At 32.4% G+C, this 20,936-nt stretch overlaps 1 non-coding gene across 1 annotated transcript; it reads right to left on the reverse strand.

Annotated features, from left to right (window-relative positions):
* Positions 1–14,224: 14,224 nt before the first annotated feature.
* On the reverse strand, positions 14,225–14,331 carry LOC139903181 (small nucleolar RNA R71). Its single transcript, XR_011778023.1, has one exon. It is a non-coding gene; the product is annotated as a small nucleolar RNA R71 (small nucleolar RNA).
* Between the last annotated feature and the right edge of the window lie 6,605 nt (positions 14,332–20,936).

Genomic DNA, 20,936 nt, shown 5'->3' on the forward strand with positions numbered 1-20,936 from the left:
GAAACTGATTTCGATGTAACATATTTGTATTGTAAACCATTATGTAATGGTCGTGTATAAACAGGATATTTTAGATTATCATTATTTGATAATCTACGTAAAGCTTTTTAAACCTTTATTTATGAAATAAAGGTTATGGTTTGTTTTAAAAATGAATGCAGTCTTTGAAAAACGTCTCATATAGAGGTCAAAACCTCGCAACGAAATCAATTAATATGGAACGTTTTTAATCAATAAGAACGGGACATTTCATTGTCCACCTATATGAAATTAGCTACTTCATAGGATTAAGACCCCTGGTTATACTGTATCTAAAGATTCTATGAACTTGGTATGGCCGGAGTTCCCGAGAGGCATCTAATGCACTTTTAGGACACGGAACTTAGGAATTGAGATATGAATGACCTAGTATGCCTATTGACTATTCTGATTAGACCTCTTAGGAGCTGTTAAGATCTAGTTAGTGCCTTTACTGTATGACCCAAGCCTATTGCACGTTCTTGTTTGATTATTGCCCTAGGTCTTAGTCATATCAACTGTTTAGGTATTCATTAGGTTTCTATCTGCTTTACTATCAGTATATTAACTGTAATGCTGTATAATGTTTGAACTGTTGTGATCTCATTAGTATGATGGAATGGTTGTTTGTTTTCATTTAAGGTTTTGCCAACTTAAACCGACGGATCCCTTCCGTTTGTGATCAGTGTTCAATCAACACGGCACGTTGTTATTTAGTTACCTAAACTGATAACGAGGGTTAGGATTAGAGCTTAACTCACTAATAAACCTAGTACTCTACTGAGGATAACCTCCGAGGTATTGTTACACTTCAGTTATATGACCAAGTGACATACTTCTCACTGCTCAAAGAGAACTCCGAAAGTTCAGAGACAAGTAGGTCTGTGTAATTGGCTCATCCAACCAGATCTACATCATTTCAAGCATAGTCTTAACATTAGCATGATTACCTTTCCCTAACCCAATACTGATATCTTGGTCAACATTTCCCTGATCTGCATACTCCGGATATCCTTCCACTTTATTTACTTTTCTAGCATTTAGGACCTTTAGCTAAAATCATCTACTATCTTTTATCCAGGTAATTTAACTAAACGACAATTATCCACTTGATCTTCAATTCGTTAATCAGCATAAAAAATGACACTAGGTAAACTTACACCTTCTACACCTTAGAAAGTAAAAGTAAATTTAGGCCCCGCAAAATATAAATAAACGAAGACACTGTGTGCTACCGAATCAGACATCCTGTGAACTAACGACACCGCACAAATAAAATCGTCCGTTAGTGGCATATCACGGGGGTTACCCCACACTTAAAAATTTTAGTGCGTTATAATTGAAATAGGTTTGAGGAAGGATTACTTCCCTATGGTCGTGTTACTTTCCTAGTGCTGGGCCTTCCTATGGTCAATCTCCTAGGTACCAGTCTCTTTTGATAATATTTCTGCATGAAGAACAAAAAAAAAGAGAAAGACAACATTTCCACTATATATATAACTTTTTTAGTACAATGCCTCAAAAAGATAAAACTAAAAGTAAAATAAAGTAGTCTATGGGATATTATCCTGGTCAATGTGCTGGGTCAGCTCTGCGAAGTATCCAAAGATCTCATCATCATCCTCTAGGCTCGGAAAGTACTCGAGAGGTTGCCCTATATTCAACTCAGGGCCTAGTAGTGAATCCAGACATAAATTTGACGGCAACTCCAGGTGGGATAAGCTCGGGAAAGGCTCCTCGTCAGGTATGCTCCCAGTGATCTCAAATGCCTGGGCCGTTGGGGGCTCAACTGAAATGGGAATAGTGACTAGGTGACAACCCTCAGGTAACTCAGTGACTGGAACTGGATCGGTGACTGGAGCAGGTGGCACAATGGGAATAGGAGTAGCATGTGCACGCATGGCAGCTGAGGTAACTGAGTGAACTGAGGCCGGTGTGGAACGCCTGGGCGTAGCTTGTCGTGTCGGCTGAACACAGCACGCTAGCCTAAATGAAGTCGGGCTCAGAGTACTACGCGGCATCCCCTCGCACTGGAGGTATGCTCTCAGAGCTCTGTAGAGTCTCTGCTGATCTGTGAGTAGTGCCCATGCAACATCAAGGTCACTTAAGGTGGCTCCGTAATGTATCACTGTCTGTGGCTCATGTGTCTGTGGCAACTGTGTGTGCTCGGCTGGTCTCCTGGCTAAATGTCTAGATCGTCGAACGGGAGGAGCTGGTGGTGCTGTGCCGATATCCTCCTCAACGCTCTCCAATATTAATCGCCTTGGGCTTAATTGCCCTGTTGATGGCCTGTTCTGATCAGCACTGATTCTGGATGAGTAAACTCTAGGAGTCCTCCTCCTGCGAACTGGGATGTAAGCTGAAGCTCCTGAACTTGGCATTTTTGCCTGAACACATTCAACAAGCTTGTAAGTACTTACCGCAAGTATGGCGCTTAGTTGTTAGTACACAGATATAATATCTTAAGACTGAAAATAATTGAAATAAAAATAAATAAGAGTAAAAGGATAAGCAAATGGTGCCTCCCAAGAGTGCTTTGTTTATCAAGTCGTTACAGCTCGACTTTTCCTTGTCAGATCTTCAGAATGGATCAAAGGAGAAGAGGTGCTCCTCCTTATCGTGGTCTTCTAGATAAGCTTTCAACCGGTGACCGTTGACTTTGAAGTTTTTAGTAGGTCCTTCCAATTCCACGGCTCCGTGTGGAAAAGCATGTACAACTTTGTATAGGCCACTCCATCTTGATCTAAATTTTCCTGCGAACTTCTTGAACTTAGAATTGAAGAGAAGAACTGTATCTCCAGGGGCGAACTTTGTAGAAATCAATTTTGCACCATGCATAAGGTTTGTTCGTTCCTTGTAGATGTATCACGTTTCATATGTTTGGTCTCTCAATTCGGCGAGTTCGTTCATTTGCATTTTCCATTGTTTTTTGGTAACTGAGGGATCGAGGTTGCAGGTCTTCAGCGCCCAGAGAGCTTTATATTCAAGTTCCAGCGGAAGGTGACGGGCTTTTCCAACGATCATGCGGTAGGGTGTAGTTCCTAGAGGATTCTTGTAAGCAGTCCGGAATGCCCACAGAGCATCATCTAGCTTCTCGGCCCATTTATTTCCATGATGGCCGACAGTTCATTCTAAGATTCTTTTGAGTGCTCTGTTCGTGACCTCTGCTTGTCCGTTGGTCTGCGGATGATAGGCAGTGGACATTTTGTGGGTAACTCCGTATTGTTTCATCACCTTCATAAATTGAGTATTATAGAAGTGTGTGCCTCTATCACTTATTATAGCACGGGGAGCTCTAAATCTGCAGAAGAGTCTCTTCAGGAAGTTGGTGAAGACTTTGGCATCATTAGTTGGAAATGCTTGGGCTTCGACCTATCTGGAGACGTAATCTACTGCTACGAGGACATATTCTTTTTCATTAGACTTTGGGAATGGGCCCATGAAGTCTAATCCCTATATATCGAAGATCTCGCAAGCTTGGATATTAGTGCGAGGCATCTCATTCTTCATAGAGATAATATCTTACCTTTGGCATGCGTCGCAACGCTTTACAAGCTCTTGCGCATCTTGGAATATAGACGGCCAATAGAATCCAGATTCGTAGACTTTTCTCGCGGTTAAATTTGCTCCATGATGACCTTCAGTTGGTCCATGGTGACATTGGTGAAGAATCCCTGCTGCTTACTTTTCATCTACGCACCTCCTGATTATCTGATCAGAGCAAATTCTAAACAGGTAAGGATCTTGCCAGTAGTAGTACTTGGCATCCCTGAAGAACTTCCTTCTCCGAGAGGTACTCATTCCCTTTTGTACTATTCCATCAACTAGGTAGTTGGCCATGTCGGCATGCCAATGAGTGTCAATAAATGGTGATCCTATGTGAGTTTGTCCTAAACTCATAAGCTGTTCTTCCGAAAATTTATCTCTGATATCTTGTTCAGCAAGTTTTTCCATCGTTGGGTTCTCCAAATGACTAAGATGGTCTGCTGTCACATTCTCTGCTCCTTTCTTATCTTTAATCTCAATATCAAATTCCTGAAGGAGTAAGATCCATCGTAGGAGTCTTGGCTTTGCGTCTTGCTTAGTGAATAGATATTTGAGGGCTGAATGATCTGCATAGACTGTAGTTTTGGACAGGATGAGATAGAAACGAAATTTGTCGAAGGCGAATACTACGGCTAGCAGCTCCTTCTCCGTGGTAGTGTAATTCTCTTGAGCTCCGGTTAAGGTTTTTCTTGCATAATAGATTGGATGAAAGTGTTTATCTATCCGTTGTCCAAGAACAGATCCAACTGCGAAATCACTCGCATCACACATGATTTCAAAGGGTAGACTCCAATCAGGACCTATCATGATGGGCGCATGTGTTAGCTGTTCTTTCAGATAGGTGAACGCTTTTCGACATTCTTCATCGAAGACAAACGGGACTTCCTTTCCTAGGAGATGAGTGAGAGGTCGCGTGACCTTTGAAAAGTCCTTAATGAAGCATCGGTAGAAACCTGCGTGTCCTAGGAAACTCCTTACCGCGCTTACTGTGGTAGGTTCTGGAAGCTTAGTAATGGTCTCAATCTGTGACGACCCGGAAATTTTCGACCAAATTTAAACTTAATCTTTATATGTTTCCGACACAATAAGCAAAGTCTGTAGAGTTGAGTCTCAAAAAGTTTGAACTATTTTCATATATTCATGTGACCTTCGACTGTCCCCGATGATTCACGAACCATTGCTTGTAAATATGTGGATATATATAAATATGTGTATATATAAATATATGTATAATATATATAATAACATGAACATTAATAAACTATTATATACATTTATTGTTATAAATAAATATGTACAATAAAATACATTGTAATAAAAACTATTATTTTATACGTATATTTCTTGTATATATATATTGTTATATCTAATTTAATTATTTAATATATATTTATTTGCGTAGTAAATTTTGTTATTTACAACTGTTTATATATATACATAGTGTATATTAAATATAATTAATTTTGAGCTTAAATGGTAAATGTCTATAACTTTCGGTTAACGTTTAATTATTTTTAAAATAGGTCTAATATATATACATAAAGTTTTAAAATAAAAGTTGTTCCAAAATTTGATTAAAAAGATAATAGTTTTGATAAATATTTTTTTTACCTTTTCAATCTAAGTTTTTGTACTCCGTACATATAAATTGGAACAGAAAATAAATAATTATCGAATCTTATTGTTCAGCTTTCAAACAGGTAATGACCAGAATAAATAAATGGACTCAAATTGAAAATTTGAGATTTCTTGAAACACTTTTATATTTTAACTGTTTAGCAATGGACACGAAATAATATCCGAAGTCATTAATAATTCCGATGGCTTTCCTGTTCTTTCACATGTGTTTGATTTTATTATTATATTATTATTATTATCAATTATTAATTATTATAAACTATTATTTGTAAGAAATTGCATATATGTAGATATGTAACCATTGAACCATTATCCTTGCATCACATGAATTGTGATTAAACAAAACTACTCCAACCCACCATAAACATACTCCCTCACTCACCGGGGGCACCATCACCACGACACCATGATCACCCTTCGGCCACCACCCTCATCCTACATACGCCACCATACACAACTTCATCCACCATAGAAGAACCACCTGCAACGCTTCTATCATTCTGTTTCATATTTTGTCGATCACACCACCACCTATGACTATCATCAAACTCATCACCTAAACCACCAACTTTATAGTATCCTTTCTTTGCTAACCTATACGACCACCATCATCACCATCGAGCTACTGCTCAGCTCGTTCCTTTTTGGTCTACAGCTACTCGACACCCACAGACCACAACAACCACTGCAGCTACTGCTACTGCACTATATTCATTTCTATTTTAGCTAGAATCAGACCCACCAACACCACGGTTGTAGCTACTGTACTACTATTCCTACTGTTACAGCCTGCTGTAAACCACCAAAAGAAGACCATCGAAAACCCTACTACTGCATGTTTATTGTTTTCTATCAGACCTATAACCGAACCATCGAATACCATCACAAATTACTGTTGCTGCTACGCTTATATTACTATTTCTGATCAATTTCGAAACCCATTTATTGTTGTTGAACCAAAATCAAGAACCAAACATCTTTAACAACCTATCATTATCACTGCCTCCTAGCTTGTTATTGTTTCTACTCGTTGAACGCCTCCATCAAACACTATCAAGGAAATCTCGTTTCTGATTCTATTAAATTAACAAATATGATGACGAGTTTATATTATGATGATACATGAAATAACTAATTTAAGATGATGATAAATAGAATTGATGATGATGGTGATTATTCAAATAATGATGACGGTGACAATCATGAGGATGATTGATAATGATATATGACTCTCCTGCAACTTTCGACCACCAAACATCACCACAAACCACTCACGAAATCACACCAAACCGCCACCATATTCTTCTGGTATTCACTGTTCCTGCAAGATTTTACCCGCGAAAGATGATGAAGGAGACGAGGTTGATGATGTTATGATAACGAATGTGATGATTCAAATATGATAATGAATGAAGATCGAATGATGATACAGGAGTGATCGTGATGATTGATGAAAATATGATGTCGATGATGATGATCATATGATGATGATGAAGTGATCGTGATGATGATTGAAGATGATGAGATAAATCGTGATGAAGATGAGACTGATAATGATAAAGATGATGTTCGATGATTATGATTTGATGATGATATTGTCGTGGTATTATTGCTGCCATACCCTACTTGTTTTATTACTCAATCAATTAAAACCCAAGTATACTGGATCTATTTTTTTTATGGATTACAAAGGTTTTTCTTCATGGGCCACAAAATTGCTTGTTGTTGGGCTGTGATCCTGTTCTACTGTTGGGCCAAACGGGTTATAAGAAATTCAGTGGAGTTTTATTCAGAAAATAATAGATGGCTAAATGGTTAGGGGTCTTTGCATGGAACGAGAGGTCTTGGGTTCGAGTCCCGTCCATGGCATTTTTTTAAGGGCTTATCTTCAAAGGTTGTAATCTATTTTATTATTATTATTATTATTATTGTTATTATTATTATTATTATTATTATTATTATTATTATTATTATTATTATTAATTAGGTATTAGTATTATTATTATTATTATTATTATTAGTATTATTATTATTATTATCAAGTATTTTAAGAATTATTATTATTATTGTTATTGTTATTGTTATTATTATTAGTATAGTTATTACCACTAAGTATATTAATATTATTGTTATTATTATCATTATCAATATTATTACTTTTACCATTATTATGATTATTACAACTATACCATTATCATTAGTAATAAAAATTACTATTATTATAGTCATTACTATTATCAGTATTATAATTATCATTATTAATAGTATCATTATTTTAAAATTTATAATTAGTACTTTCATTGAAATTAATATCTTTATTAAAACTATCATTTTATTATCATCAAAACTTCATTATTAACAAATAAATAATTTTGTATATAAAAATATATTTATTACATATACTATAATTAAATTAATATTTCATATAGTTATATATCAGACATATTGATATTACTTATATAAATAATTACACATAGCAAATTACTGATTTTTAAATATAATACTAACCATATATACAGATATATTAACATAACTGAATGTATAGATATTAATCATTCTAAATATAAATATATATATATATATATATATATATATATATATATATATATATATATATATATATATAATTTAAAATATAAAATAAACATACATTTTTAAATGGAAGTTATTATAAAACTCTATAAAACTAATAATATATAAATATTATATATTAATAAATGAAATTAAGTGATTCTACGATTAAATGTTTTAATATATATATATATATATATATATATATATATATATATATATATATATATATATATATATATATATATATATATATATATATGAATAATATAGGTTCGTGAATCCGAGGCCAACCCTGCATTTTTCAGTATCGACGTATGAATATTTTTACTACAAAATATTGTAGAGTGAGTTTCATTTGCTCCCTTTTTAAATGCTTTAGCAATATATATTTTTGGGACTGAGAATACATGCGCTATTTTTATAACTGTTTTACGAAATAGACACAAGTAATTGAAACTACATTATATGGTTGAATGATCGAAGCCGAATATGCCCCTTTTTTGCTTGGTAGCCTAAGAAGTAGGGAACATCACTAATTTTGAGAATTAGTGCACCCCTAATTGACGCGAATCCTAAAGATAGATCTATTGGGCCTAACGAACCCCATCCAAAGTACCGGATGCTTTAGTACTTCGATGTTGTTTTATCATGTCCGAAGGATTTCCCGGAATGATAGGGGATATTCTTATATGCATCTTGTTAATGTCGGTTACCAGGTGTTCACCATATGAATGATTATTTTTGTTTCTATGAATGGGACGTATATTTTATGAGAAATGGAAAAGAAAATCTTGTGGTCTATTAAAATGATGAAATGATTACTTATGATAAACTAATGAACTCACCAACCTTTTGGTAAAAGCATGTTTATTCTCAGGTATGAAAGAAATCTTTCGCTGTGCATTTGCACATTTTAGAGACATTACTTGGAGTCATTCATGACATATTTCAAAAGACGTTGCATTCGAGTCGTTGAGTTCATCAAGATTGTTATTAAGTCAATTATAGTTGGATATATTATGAAATGGTATGCATGCCGTCAACTTTCAATGTAATGAAAGTTTGTCTTTTAAAAACGAATGCAATATTTGTAAAATGTATCATATAGAGGTCAAGTACCTCGCGATGTAATCAACTATTGTGAATGGTTTATAATGTATATGAACGGGTCCTTTCACAATCTTAGCCTTATCAACTTCTATTCCTGCTTTTGAAATCTTATGTCCTAAAACTATCCCTTCTTTTACCATGAAGTGACATTTTTCTCAATTTAGAACTAAATTTGACTCTTCACACCGGGTGAGCATCTTGTCTAGGTTTGAAAGGCACGAATCAAAGGTACTACCAAAGACTGAGAAGTCGTCCATGAAGACTTCCATACAACGTTCAATCATGTCGTGGAATATTGCTACCATGCATCGATGGAATGTGGCTGGTGCATTGCATAACCCAAAGGGCATACGTCGATAAGCAAATGTTCTATAAGGACAGGTAAAGGTTGTTTTCTCTTGGTCCTTTGGATCTAGGGGGATTTGAAAGTAGCCGGAAAAACCGTCAAGGAAACAGTAGTATTCATTTCCTGATAGACGTTCCAACATTTGCTCGATGAAAGGTAATGGAAAATGATCCTTTCGGGTTGCATCGTTTAGTTTACAATAATCTATGCAAACCCTCCAACCAGTGACTTTCCGAGTTGGAATAAGTTCATTATTCTCATTTTGAATTACGGTTGTCCCTCCCTTTTTGGGTACCACTTGAACAGGACTAACTCATGCTGAATCGGAGATAGGATAGATCAGATCGGCGTCTAGAAGTTTGATTACTTCTTTCTTGATGACTTTTTGAATCATAGGGTTGACCCTTCTTTGCCTCTGAACTGAAGGTTTGAAATCGTCTTCCATGAAGATCTTGCGGGTGCAATAGTTGAGGCTGATCCCTTTGATGTCGGAGATCTTCCAAGCAATTGCCTTCTTATGTGATTTCAAAACTTGAATCAATTTTGCCTTTTCTTGTGGCGTGAGGTCTTTCGAGATGATTATAGGGAGTTGCGATTCTCCTTCTAAGAATGAATATTCCAGATTGTCGGGTAACTTCTTCAATTCCAATTCCGGAGGTTCCTCGATATATGGCTTCATCCTAGCTATCTCCTTTCGGTCTAATGAGTCATACTTCTCCTGGAATTCTGATTCTTCAGTAGCGGTCACTGATGCTATCTGTTCTTCATTTCTGAAAATCGTCTTTCTTAATGCTTCCTCTTCAGAAACGTCTTCTTTAGTTTCGAAGGTTGGTTTGGGAAACTCCTCACAGTCCTCCCTTGACTGGGGTTCCTGATATACCGGAATGAAATCTGTTTCTTCATTCGGTCTTCTCCTTAGTAGAGGTAAAGGAATGCCTTGTCCTAGCGGTGCTATTTGAATATTCTTGCCAAGAAAGTTACTTTCAGAGAGGGGAGATATGGGTTGACTAAGGTTTATGGCTGAATGGTTGTCGAGATTTCCTTCAGGAGGTGTGATAATGCTAAAAACGAACACATATTTCATAGCATTATCCTTCAAGAAAGACAAGATTTTGGTTGCAATTGTTCTATTTACAAGTGATATTCGTTTAAATAATAAAAGGTGAAGATAAAAGACAGATTCGACGATTTGAAGACGCAAACGACCAAAAAGCTAAAAAGTACAAAGTACAATCCAAGTGGTTCCAATTATTGCTGAGAAACATCTAAAAGTTACAAGAGTACGAGCCGCGAAACGCAAAGTACAAGATATTAAATCTTACGAAAGGACGTTCGAAAATCCGAAATCGGGACCTGAACCAACTATTAACGCGCGACTCAACGGAGGTAAAATTACAAGTCTACTATGCACATGAATATAATATAATATATATTTAATTATATAAAATTATATATATTATATAATATATAATAACACTCAGCAGCCCATGTTTTAATCGACATGTGACCAGTGGAAGGCGGCCATGCGATCGCATGGCCATGAAGGCTTAATCTCATGTGATCGCATGAGATACTGTTGCTGGCCAGGTCTATAAATAGCAATCGAATTCGGACGAGAGGAGTACACAATATCAATCAACTGATCTCTTACTCTCTCTCAAATATATTTATATTTATTTTATAATTATAATTTTAATATTAAGTTAATAATAATAAGGTTATAGTGGCGAATGTTTTAAGTTTGTAAGTCAAAATTCTGTCCGTGTAACAATACGCGATTAATACTCATTGTAAGTTATGTTCAACCTTTTTACATTAATGTCTCGTAGCTAAGTTATTATTATGTTTATTTAAGCTTAAGTAATCGTGATGTTGGACTAAATATTAAGACGGGGTTATTGGGCTTTGGACCATAATTGGGGTTTGGACAAAAGACCGACACTTGTGGAAATTGGACTATGGGCTATTAATGGGCTTTATATTTGTTTAACTGAATGATAGTTCGTTAATTTAATATAGAGATTTACAATTTGAGGTAATTATAAATAACCACATACACTCGATCAGACACGATGGGCGGGATATTTATAAATACTAATAATCGTTCATTTAACCAGACACGGGAATGGATTAATAGTCAATGGACTCATTAAAACAGGGGTGGATTACATACAAGGACACTTGGTGTAATTGTTAATAAAGTATTAAAACCTTGGATTGCACACAGTCGATAACCTGGTGTAATCATTAACAATGTATTAAAACCTTATTACAGTTTAAGTCCCCAATTAGTTGGAATATTTGACTTCGGGTATAAGGGTAATTTGACGAGGACACTCGCACTTTATATTTATGACCGATGGACTGTTATGGATAAAAACCAGATGGACATATTGAATAATCCAGGACAAAGGACAATTAACCCATGGTAATAAATTAAAATCAACACGTCGAACATCATGATTACGGAAGTTTAAATAAGCATAATTCCTTTATTTTATATCTCATCGCACTTTTATTTATCGTCATTTTATTTTTCGTACTTCAAATTATTGCACTTTTAATTATCATACTTTTATTTATCGCACTTTTATTTATCGTCATTTACTTTACGCTTTAAATTAAGTTAATATTTTACATTAGGTTTTAATTGTGACTTAAGACGAAAAAGCGACAAACCGGTCATTAAACGGTAAAACCTCCCTTTTATAACAATTATAATATTACTTATATATATATATATATATATATATAATTTTATACAAATATAGTTTAAAATAAATATAGCGTTAGACTCAGCTAGCTCCCTGTGGAACGAACCGGACTTACTAAAAACTACACTACTCTACGATTAGGTACACTGCCTATAAGTGTTGTAGCAAGGTTTAGGTATAACCATTCAATAAATAAATAAACTTGTGTAAAATTGTATCGTATTTAATAGTATTTCGTAGTAAAATATAATCTATTTTGTACTACACCTCGCACACATCAAGTATTTTTGGCGCCACTGTCGGGGAACTCAACAACGCCGAAAGCGAGACGCTATAAAAAAAATTTAGTTTTTAAGCTATTTTTGTAAAAATATATTTACATAAGTTTTAAAATATAAAAACAAGAAAAAGAAAAATATATATCTATATTTTTAAGTTTATTTAAATTAAAAAGTTTATATTTTTTTTATTTCTTTTGTTAAAAGTCACAAAAACTAATAAGTAATTTTTTTTTCTATAAAAGTTTTAATTAAATTATATTTTCTATAAAATAAAAACAGAAAGTAAAAAAGTAAAAAAAAAAAAAGAAATCTGAATCTGCAAAATTTTGGCCTGCATCTGATCTGAACCTGCACTCCATGCGATCGCATGAGAGTGAAGTTCTAAATCCATACGACCGCATGGTGGTGTCTGACAGGGTCTGAACCTCAGCTGGTACGGATTAGGGTTTGTGTTAATAATTATTATTACTAATTAATTAGATTAGGGTTTTTAATTTAACTATTATTATTTAAATTAGGGTTTAGATTTAATTACTGAGTTTTATTTATTTAACATATTATTAATTGTAGTCTTAATATATAATTTGTATTTTTAAGTATTTATATAAACTAATAATATAAAAATAATATTTTTATATAAAATTTTATTTTTATCATTTTTATAATATATCTTTTTATTAAGTGTATATTTTAAACGTTTAATTCGTAACTTTTATAATTTGTCGTTCGTAATTAGTTCGTAACTTAGTTTTTGCCGTAGTTAATTTATATTTCTAGATTTTTAGGCTTTGCCGTAAAATTCCTTAAGTGCTTTTTCTTTAGATTAAGACTTAGGCGCTTTAGAATTTTACGACGTCGCTTATCGCTTTAATAGTTAATAGATTTTAGTGACTAATTAAGTTCTAGCCGTTTTGGATATATACAATTCTTTTAAGCTTTAATACCTTTAGACGCAAGATTTAGTTTGTTTTTCGACGCTTATTTTTCGACCTTTTATTTTTCGACGTTTTTCGACGCACTTTCTTCTTTCTCATTTCTACGCTCTAGTTTTTAGGACATAGAATTTTCTTTATTTTCTTTAAATTTAGATGAAAAATTATTTTAAGCGGTTAAATTGATAGACATCCAAAATTTTCTGGTTCGTAGTAATAGTTGGATTTGTTAGTGGCGAGTTGTGGGCTTCCGATTTAAAGGGTCCTGGCAACCTGCTGCATCTATTGGCTATTCGAAACGTGGGCAAAATCAGAAAAGTCTATTAATTTGATAACTTATATAATTTTTTATTTTTATAACTAATAGGATATTCAGTGAATGCACCGAGCAAAACGTTCACCACCTTTCATACGTTCACCACCTGTAACTCGATCAAGACATCTAGCCAATATTGTCTCCGTTGATTTTTCTTTAGAATCATCATCTAATCGACCAAGTACTCCAATTCAAATTTCTGATAATACCTCACAATTGAGAACCCGGAGGATATTCAAGTACAATTCAGAGATCCTGAACCACTAATTATTCCTCCTGAACCACAAATCATTCAACCAGAGATTGTCGAGGAAGAAACCATTAAATCAGAATCCTCTAGTGATTCAGATTCAACAAATTCAATCATGGAAAATCAGGAACCTCTAAGTATGGAAGATCGAATGAGAGCTACACGCACGGGCCAAGGTCACGCCATTACTCAACTAGACATTAATGCGCAAGATTATGAAATCAAAGGACAAATCTTACACATGGTAACTAATCAATGTCAATTTAGTGGTACGCCAAAAGAAGATCCAAACGAACATCTTCAAACCTTTAATAGGATCTGTACTCTATTTAAAATCAGAGAAGCTGAGGATGAACAGATCTATCTCATGTTATTTCCCTGGACTTTAAAGGGAGAAGCCAAAGATTGGTTAGAATCATTACCTGAAGGGGCGATTGACACATGGGATGTTTTAGTTGAGAAATTTCTTAAAAGATTCTTTCCGGCATCTAAAGCCGTGAGACTTCAAGGAGAAATTGTTACGTTCACACAAAAGCCAAATGAAACTTTATATGAAGCGTGGACAAGATTTGGAAAGTTATTGAGAGGATGTCCTCAACATGGCTTAGACACTTATCAAATAGTACAAATATTCTACCAAGGATGTGACATTACTACACGAAAAGATATCGACATAGCAGCTGGTGGTTCCATTATGAAGAAAACTGTAACTGAAGCTTACAAAATTATTGATAACACAACCTCCCACTCACATGAGTGGCACCAAGAAAAAGACATCGTTAGATCATCTAAAGCGGCAAGAGCCGATTCTAGCCATGACTTTGATTCCATTTCTGCAAAGTTAGATGCTTTTGAAAGACGAATGGAAAAGATGACTAAAGATATTCACGCAATACAAATTAGTTGTGAGCAGTGTGGAGGACCACATTTGACAAAAGATTGTCTCAGTATTGAACAAACAATGGAACAAAGAGAGAATGTTTCATACATCAACCAAAGGCCTGGAAATAATTATCAAAATAATTATCAACCGCCAAGACCAAACTACAATCAAAATTAGAATTATAACCGAAATGTTCCATACAACAACCAACAAGGTCCTAGCAATCAACAAGTATCTAACAATACTTACAACCAGCGAAGACCTATTTTTCCAAATAAACCACGACAAACCGATGATAAAAAGCCTAATTTAGAAGATATGATGTCAAAGCTAGTTGAATCTCAAACGCAGTTGTTCACATCTTAGAAACAAACTAATGAACAAAATGCTCAAGCATTTAGAAATCAACAAGCTTCAATCCAAAATCTGGAACAAGAAGTAAGTAACCTAGCAAGGTTGATAGGTGAAAGAAAACCGGAGAGTCTACCTAGCGATACAAATGCTAACCCCCGAAAAGAAACAGCTAAAGCCATTACCACAAGAAGTGGTATTACACTTAAACCACCTAAAATACTTGTAATTTCTGATGACTCTATTCCTACTACACAGGCACCACAGCCTAAGCAAGATAAGGAAAAAGAACCGGTAGTTGAAAAGGTTAATGAAGATAACACAGTTAAGGCAAAGCCTTATGTAAAATCATATCAACCACCACTTCCTTACCCGAATAAAATGAGAAAAGAAAGACTTGAAGCCGGGCAATCCAAATTCTTGGATATTTTTAAAAAAATAAATGTCAATCTTTCTTTCATTGATGTGATTTCAGGAATGCCAAGATATGCTAAATTCTTGAAAGATCTAATCACAAATAAAAAGAAAATGGAAGAACTCTCAGCTGTTCCTATGAATGCTAATTGTTCTGCAGTGCTGTTGAATAAACTACCAGAAAAATTATCAGATCCAGGAAGTTTCATAATTCCATGTTTTCTGGGTAGTCTTAGTTCAATAGAAGCACTGGCAGACTTAGGTGCTAGTATAAATTTAATGTTGTATTCATTATACACTAAACTAGACCTTGAAGAATTAAAACCATCACGGATAAGCATACAACTAGCAGACCGATCAGTATAATATCCTAGAGGGATAATGGAAAAAACATGCTAGTTAAAGTTGGTACTTTAGTATTTCCAGTAGATTTTGTTATTCTGGACATGGAAGAAGATTCTCGAGTTCCTATTATATTAGGAAGACCATTCTTAAACACGGCTAAAGAAATAATAGACGTGTTTGGTAAGAAACTAACCGTAAGTATAGAGGACGAGAGTGTTACCTTTTCTGTTAATAGAGACATGCAACAACCGTAATCTGCAGATGATACATGTTATTATATTCAAATTATAGATTTACATGGAGAATTGTTACAAGAATTTACAGAATTACAAGGAACAGGAGAATGTTCTTTAGGAGAAGGAACTGAACCAATTGATGAAGCTGAAATGTCAGCTGCACTTATGGCTAATGATTACGAACCAACAACAGAAGTACTTCAAATGCTAAAAGAGGAAGACAGATATTGATATAAATCATCGATAGAAGAACCACCAATATTAGAGTTAAAGCCACTTCCAACCCATTTGGAATACGCTTATTTATATGGTGAATCTGAATTACCTGTAATAATATCGTCTTCTCTTACTGAAAATGAAAAATCTCAACTCATTTATATGTTAAAAGCTCATAAACCAGCTATTGCATAGAAAATTCATGACATTAAAGGCATAAGTCCTTCGTATTGCACACATAAAATCCTTAGGGAAGAAGGTCATAAAACATATGTGCAACGCCAACGAAGACTAAATTCAAATATGCAAGATGTTGTTAAGAAAGAAATTATTAAACTGCTCGATGCAGGTTTAATTTATCCAATCTCTGATAGTCCATGGGTAAACCCAGATCAATGTGTACCTAAGAAGGGTGGCATGACTGTCATCACAAATGAAAAAGATGAGCTTATTCCTACTAGGATTGTAACAGGATGGCGTGTTTGTATTGATTATAGAAAATTAAATGATGCCACCAGAAAAGATCACTTTCCCTTACCTTTCATTGATCAAATGTTGAAAAGGTTAGCTGGGAATAGTTACTATTGTTTTCTTGACGGTTTCTCCGGATACTTACAAATTCCAATCGCACCCGAGGATCAAGAGAAAATCACGTTCACGTGCCCTTATGGTACTTTTACTTACAAACGCATGCCATTTGGACTTTGCAACTGTGATGACCCGGAAATTTCCGACCAAATTTAAACTTTAATCTTTACATTATTCCGACACGATAAGCAAAGGTTGGTAAATTAAATCTCAAGGATTTTAAACTATGTTCATACATTCATTTAACCTCGACCAAATTATAATGATTCATGAACTGTTATAGGAACAGGTATGATAATATATCTATATGTGTATATATATTATAACTTGAAAATGTTAACAAAGTATTAGATGTATAATACGATACATGAATGTATTTGTTTCAAAATATATTTATCGATGAGATTAAAATATCAAATGATTGAATTATCAAATAAAATATGATATGGTTACAAGTCTCTGTTGTGAGGTCCACATGGATTTGAGAAATCTTTCCATTTTAGCAATATTCAGAAAATGGTAAAGTGATTTACAAGTAAGAACAATTTGTCAATTTTTGAGAGTTAGGCAAAGGTTGGTGGAGGATTGAATTTCATAATACTCGATTGATCTATTTTCAAATGTACGAAAACACTTTTCAATATAATAGAACTTGTTTAATTAAAATGTCTTTGATTAAATAACGTGAGTCGGAATATTGGTTGTTAAATATATAGATAACTTACAAAGTGTATTCAAAACGTGTTTATGTATATTAGATATATCTGATTTCAAATTAATTAAGTAAACAATTGTAACACTCGCTTATTGATTCAATTGATATTTAGATATGTCAATTAGTACGTTAAGAAGTTAAAATAAAAGCTAGTACATAGATGAACTATACTTATTTAAGTTTTAAAATGAAAAATGTTATATGATCTAGTAATTCCTATTACGTAAATGATCTTAAATTACACTTTGAAATATATTTAGTTTTGAAAATATATATTATACTTATAATTTTATAATACAAAAATGATAAAGTTTTTCTTAAAAGTATATATATATATATATATATATATATATATATATATATATATATATATATATATATATATATATATATATATATATATATTACGAGATAATAAAAATCTAATTTAAAAAGAACTAAGAGAATTGTTAATACTAATATGGGAATATTTAATATAAATATTACAAGTGTGGCCCTAAATTAGGTTTGGTAGATGATTAATTTTGAAGTCTCACCATTGATCTTAATCATAAGTCAAATGGGTCTCTCATATTTACTCGATCTTAGCTTTTCCTAAAAGGAAAATTTGCCACAAGATTCATGGGTCCCTCGATATTAGGCTACCATGATTTTCCCTCATGTTATATAATATAATAATAATAATATCACGGGTCTTGTTGTGCAACTCACGAGAGTAATGAAACAAATTAGTTGGAACTTTTTAGGTATGCAAAATCTTATATTTATATTATTATATATTTATTTATTATTTAATATAAAAATTAAATATATATGAAACGAAGGTTAGTCACTAATTTTAAAACTTAAATGTTTGTTAAAATTATAATTACATTTTTTTTAAGTTATATAAACTATAGATTTTATATATTACATTTTGGACGGCCAGTTTTTCCTAAAATAAACATAAAAGTATATTAGATATGTGCACACTTTTTATGACTCGTTTCTCATAAGAAAATGTATATATATATATATATATATATATATATATATATATATATATATATATATATATATATATATATATATATATTCAAATTCGTTTTTTTTTCATCTTTCTGGTTCTGAATATTTTTTTACGGAAAAAAAAAAAGAAGATGCAAGTGTACGTTGGTTTTTCTTTATGTTCATATTCAATCATCATCATCATCATCATCATCCATTCTTTATTCTATATTATTATTTTTTCTACCTTGGATCCACACATACATCACCTTTATTTTTTTATGATGGTGAGGTTAAATCAAGTGGGGATGTGTGTTGTTTATGCTCGACAAATCATAGACACAAAAATATTTTTTTTTTATTTTTTTTATCGATGGGATTGATAGATAGATATTTCAGTTATATTTTTTTTTTGCTATAAAACAACACCCAAACACAATTACTACTTATTCATTCATATCTTATCCTCCGTATTATAATTTTTTTTTTCTCTAACACATCACACGCACATACAACACATATTACTATTATTATTATTATTATTATTATTATTATTATTATTATTATTATTAATATTATTATTATTATTATTATTATTATCTTTGAAATACAAATAAAAATATACTACGACGAGGTTATGAGCGTATTATTTTCAAAATTGGTTTTCGAGTTGGATAGAGCTAAGGAAATTATGGGTTATAACTATGGAGGTGATTGATATTATTCATGGGTATGCTCGTGAGGTCAAACTAGTGTTTATCATCTCCGTTGCGTCTACGTACCTTTCTTGCAATATTGATTCTCAATATTGATACGTGAGTACTCATAACTTAACTTTTATATATTATTAGTGTATCCCTGACTAGTGCTCGAGTCTATAGGATTATGCATGCTTGTATTTTTGATATTGTCGTTAGATAGGTTATGTTGGGTCCTGAATTAGTTACATATACAGTTGAGATAAGGTATAAGATATGCATGTCATTGGAAAGCTAGCGAAAAATTAAGAACCTTTCATTTAGATGTCAAATGATTTCGATGAACGGATTAGAAGTTATAGTCAATTGAATTTTTGTATTATTATTAAAAATAATTAGTATTATCGTCGTTATTATCGTCGTTCTAGTTTTTATCTAATTATTATTATTATTATTATTATTATTATTATTATTATTACTATTATTATTATTATTATTATTATTATTATTATGATTATTATCATTATCATTATCCATAAAATGTATTATCATTAAAAATTATTATTTTATTATTATTACTATCGTTAAAGTTATAATTAGTATTATCATTAATATTATCGTAATATTTATGACCATTAGTATTATTATAACTAGAAACTAATATTAGTAACACCTAATTATTATAATTACTATTATTATCATTAACACGAACGAGATATAAAAGACGATTAAAAGCTATTAAATGAATCGATTAAGAAATAATGTGTATGAGTATCATGATGAAATTAAATATTGTAAGATATTGATTAGATAAAAGTATCGTTCTTATTTTTTTATCATTATTATTATTATTAAAAGTATCGTAAATATTAAAGTTATCATAATTAGAATTATCATTTTATCATAATATTTTTTTTAATAAATATAAATATTGATATTTTTATTAATAGAATAATAATAATCATTATTACAAAATAATACAACTTTTACTTATTATTGTTATCAAGGTTATTTTATCAAATAAGTATAATATAAATACCTTAATAGAATCTATCATAATATTTTTATAATATTAAATGAACTTTATAAATTTTACTACTTAAGATATATAAAAGTATATTTTTATTTATTAATAAATGAATTATATTATTTACTCTATTAAATCTTTTAAAAATATTTAAAAATATAAAACGATGATATTTAAACTATATAATAATCATGTATAAATTTTTGGAAATCATTTTGAGTTAAATTGACTTTTGTTGACTTTTGCATATTAGTCTCGAGCAATAGGATTGTGATACACTACGACTTAACCTAAATTGTTAGACAAATATTGATCAACATATAAATATATATAATTAATATAGGTTCGTGAATTCGAAGCCAACCTTGCACTTGTTCAATAACGTTATATGTATTTTTACTACGAAATACTGTATGGTGAGTTTCATTTGCTCCCTTTTACTCTTTATATTTTTGGGACTGAGAATACATGCGCTGTTTTTATAACTGTTTTACGAAATAGACACAAGTAATCGAAACTACATTCTATGGTTGGATTATCTAATCGAATATGCCCTTTTTATATAGTCTGGTAATCTAAGAATTAGGGAACAGACACCCTAATTGACGCGAACTCTAAAGATAGATCTATCGGGCCCAACAAGCCCCATCCAAAGTAGCGGATGCTTTAGTACTTCAAAATTTATATCATGTCTGAAGGAGGATCCCGGAATGATGGGGATATTCTTATATGCATATTGTGAATGTCGGTT

Source organism: Rutidosis leptorrhynchoides, chromosome 3 (assembly GCF_046630445.1).
Source record: "Rutidosis leptorrhynchoides isolate AG116_Rl617_1_P2 chromosome 3, CSIRO_AGI_Rlap_v1, whole genome shotgun sequence".
Taxonomy (NCBI): Eukaryota; Viridiplantae; Streptophyta; class Magnoliopsida; order Asterales; family Asteraceae; genus Rutidosis; species Rutidosis leptorrhynchoides.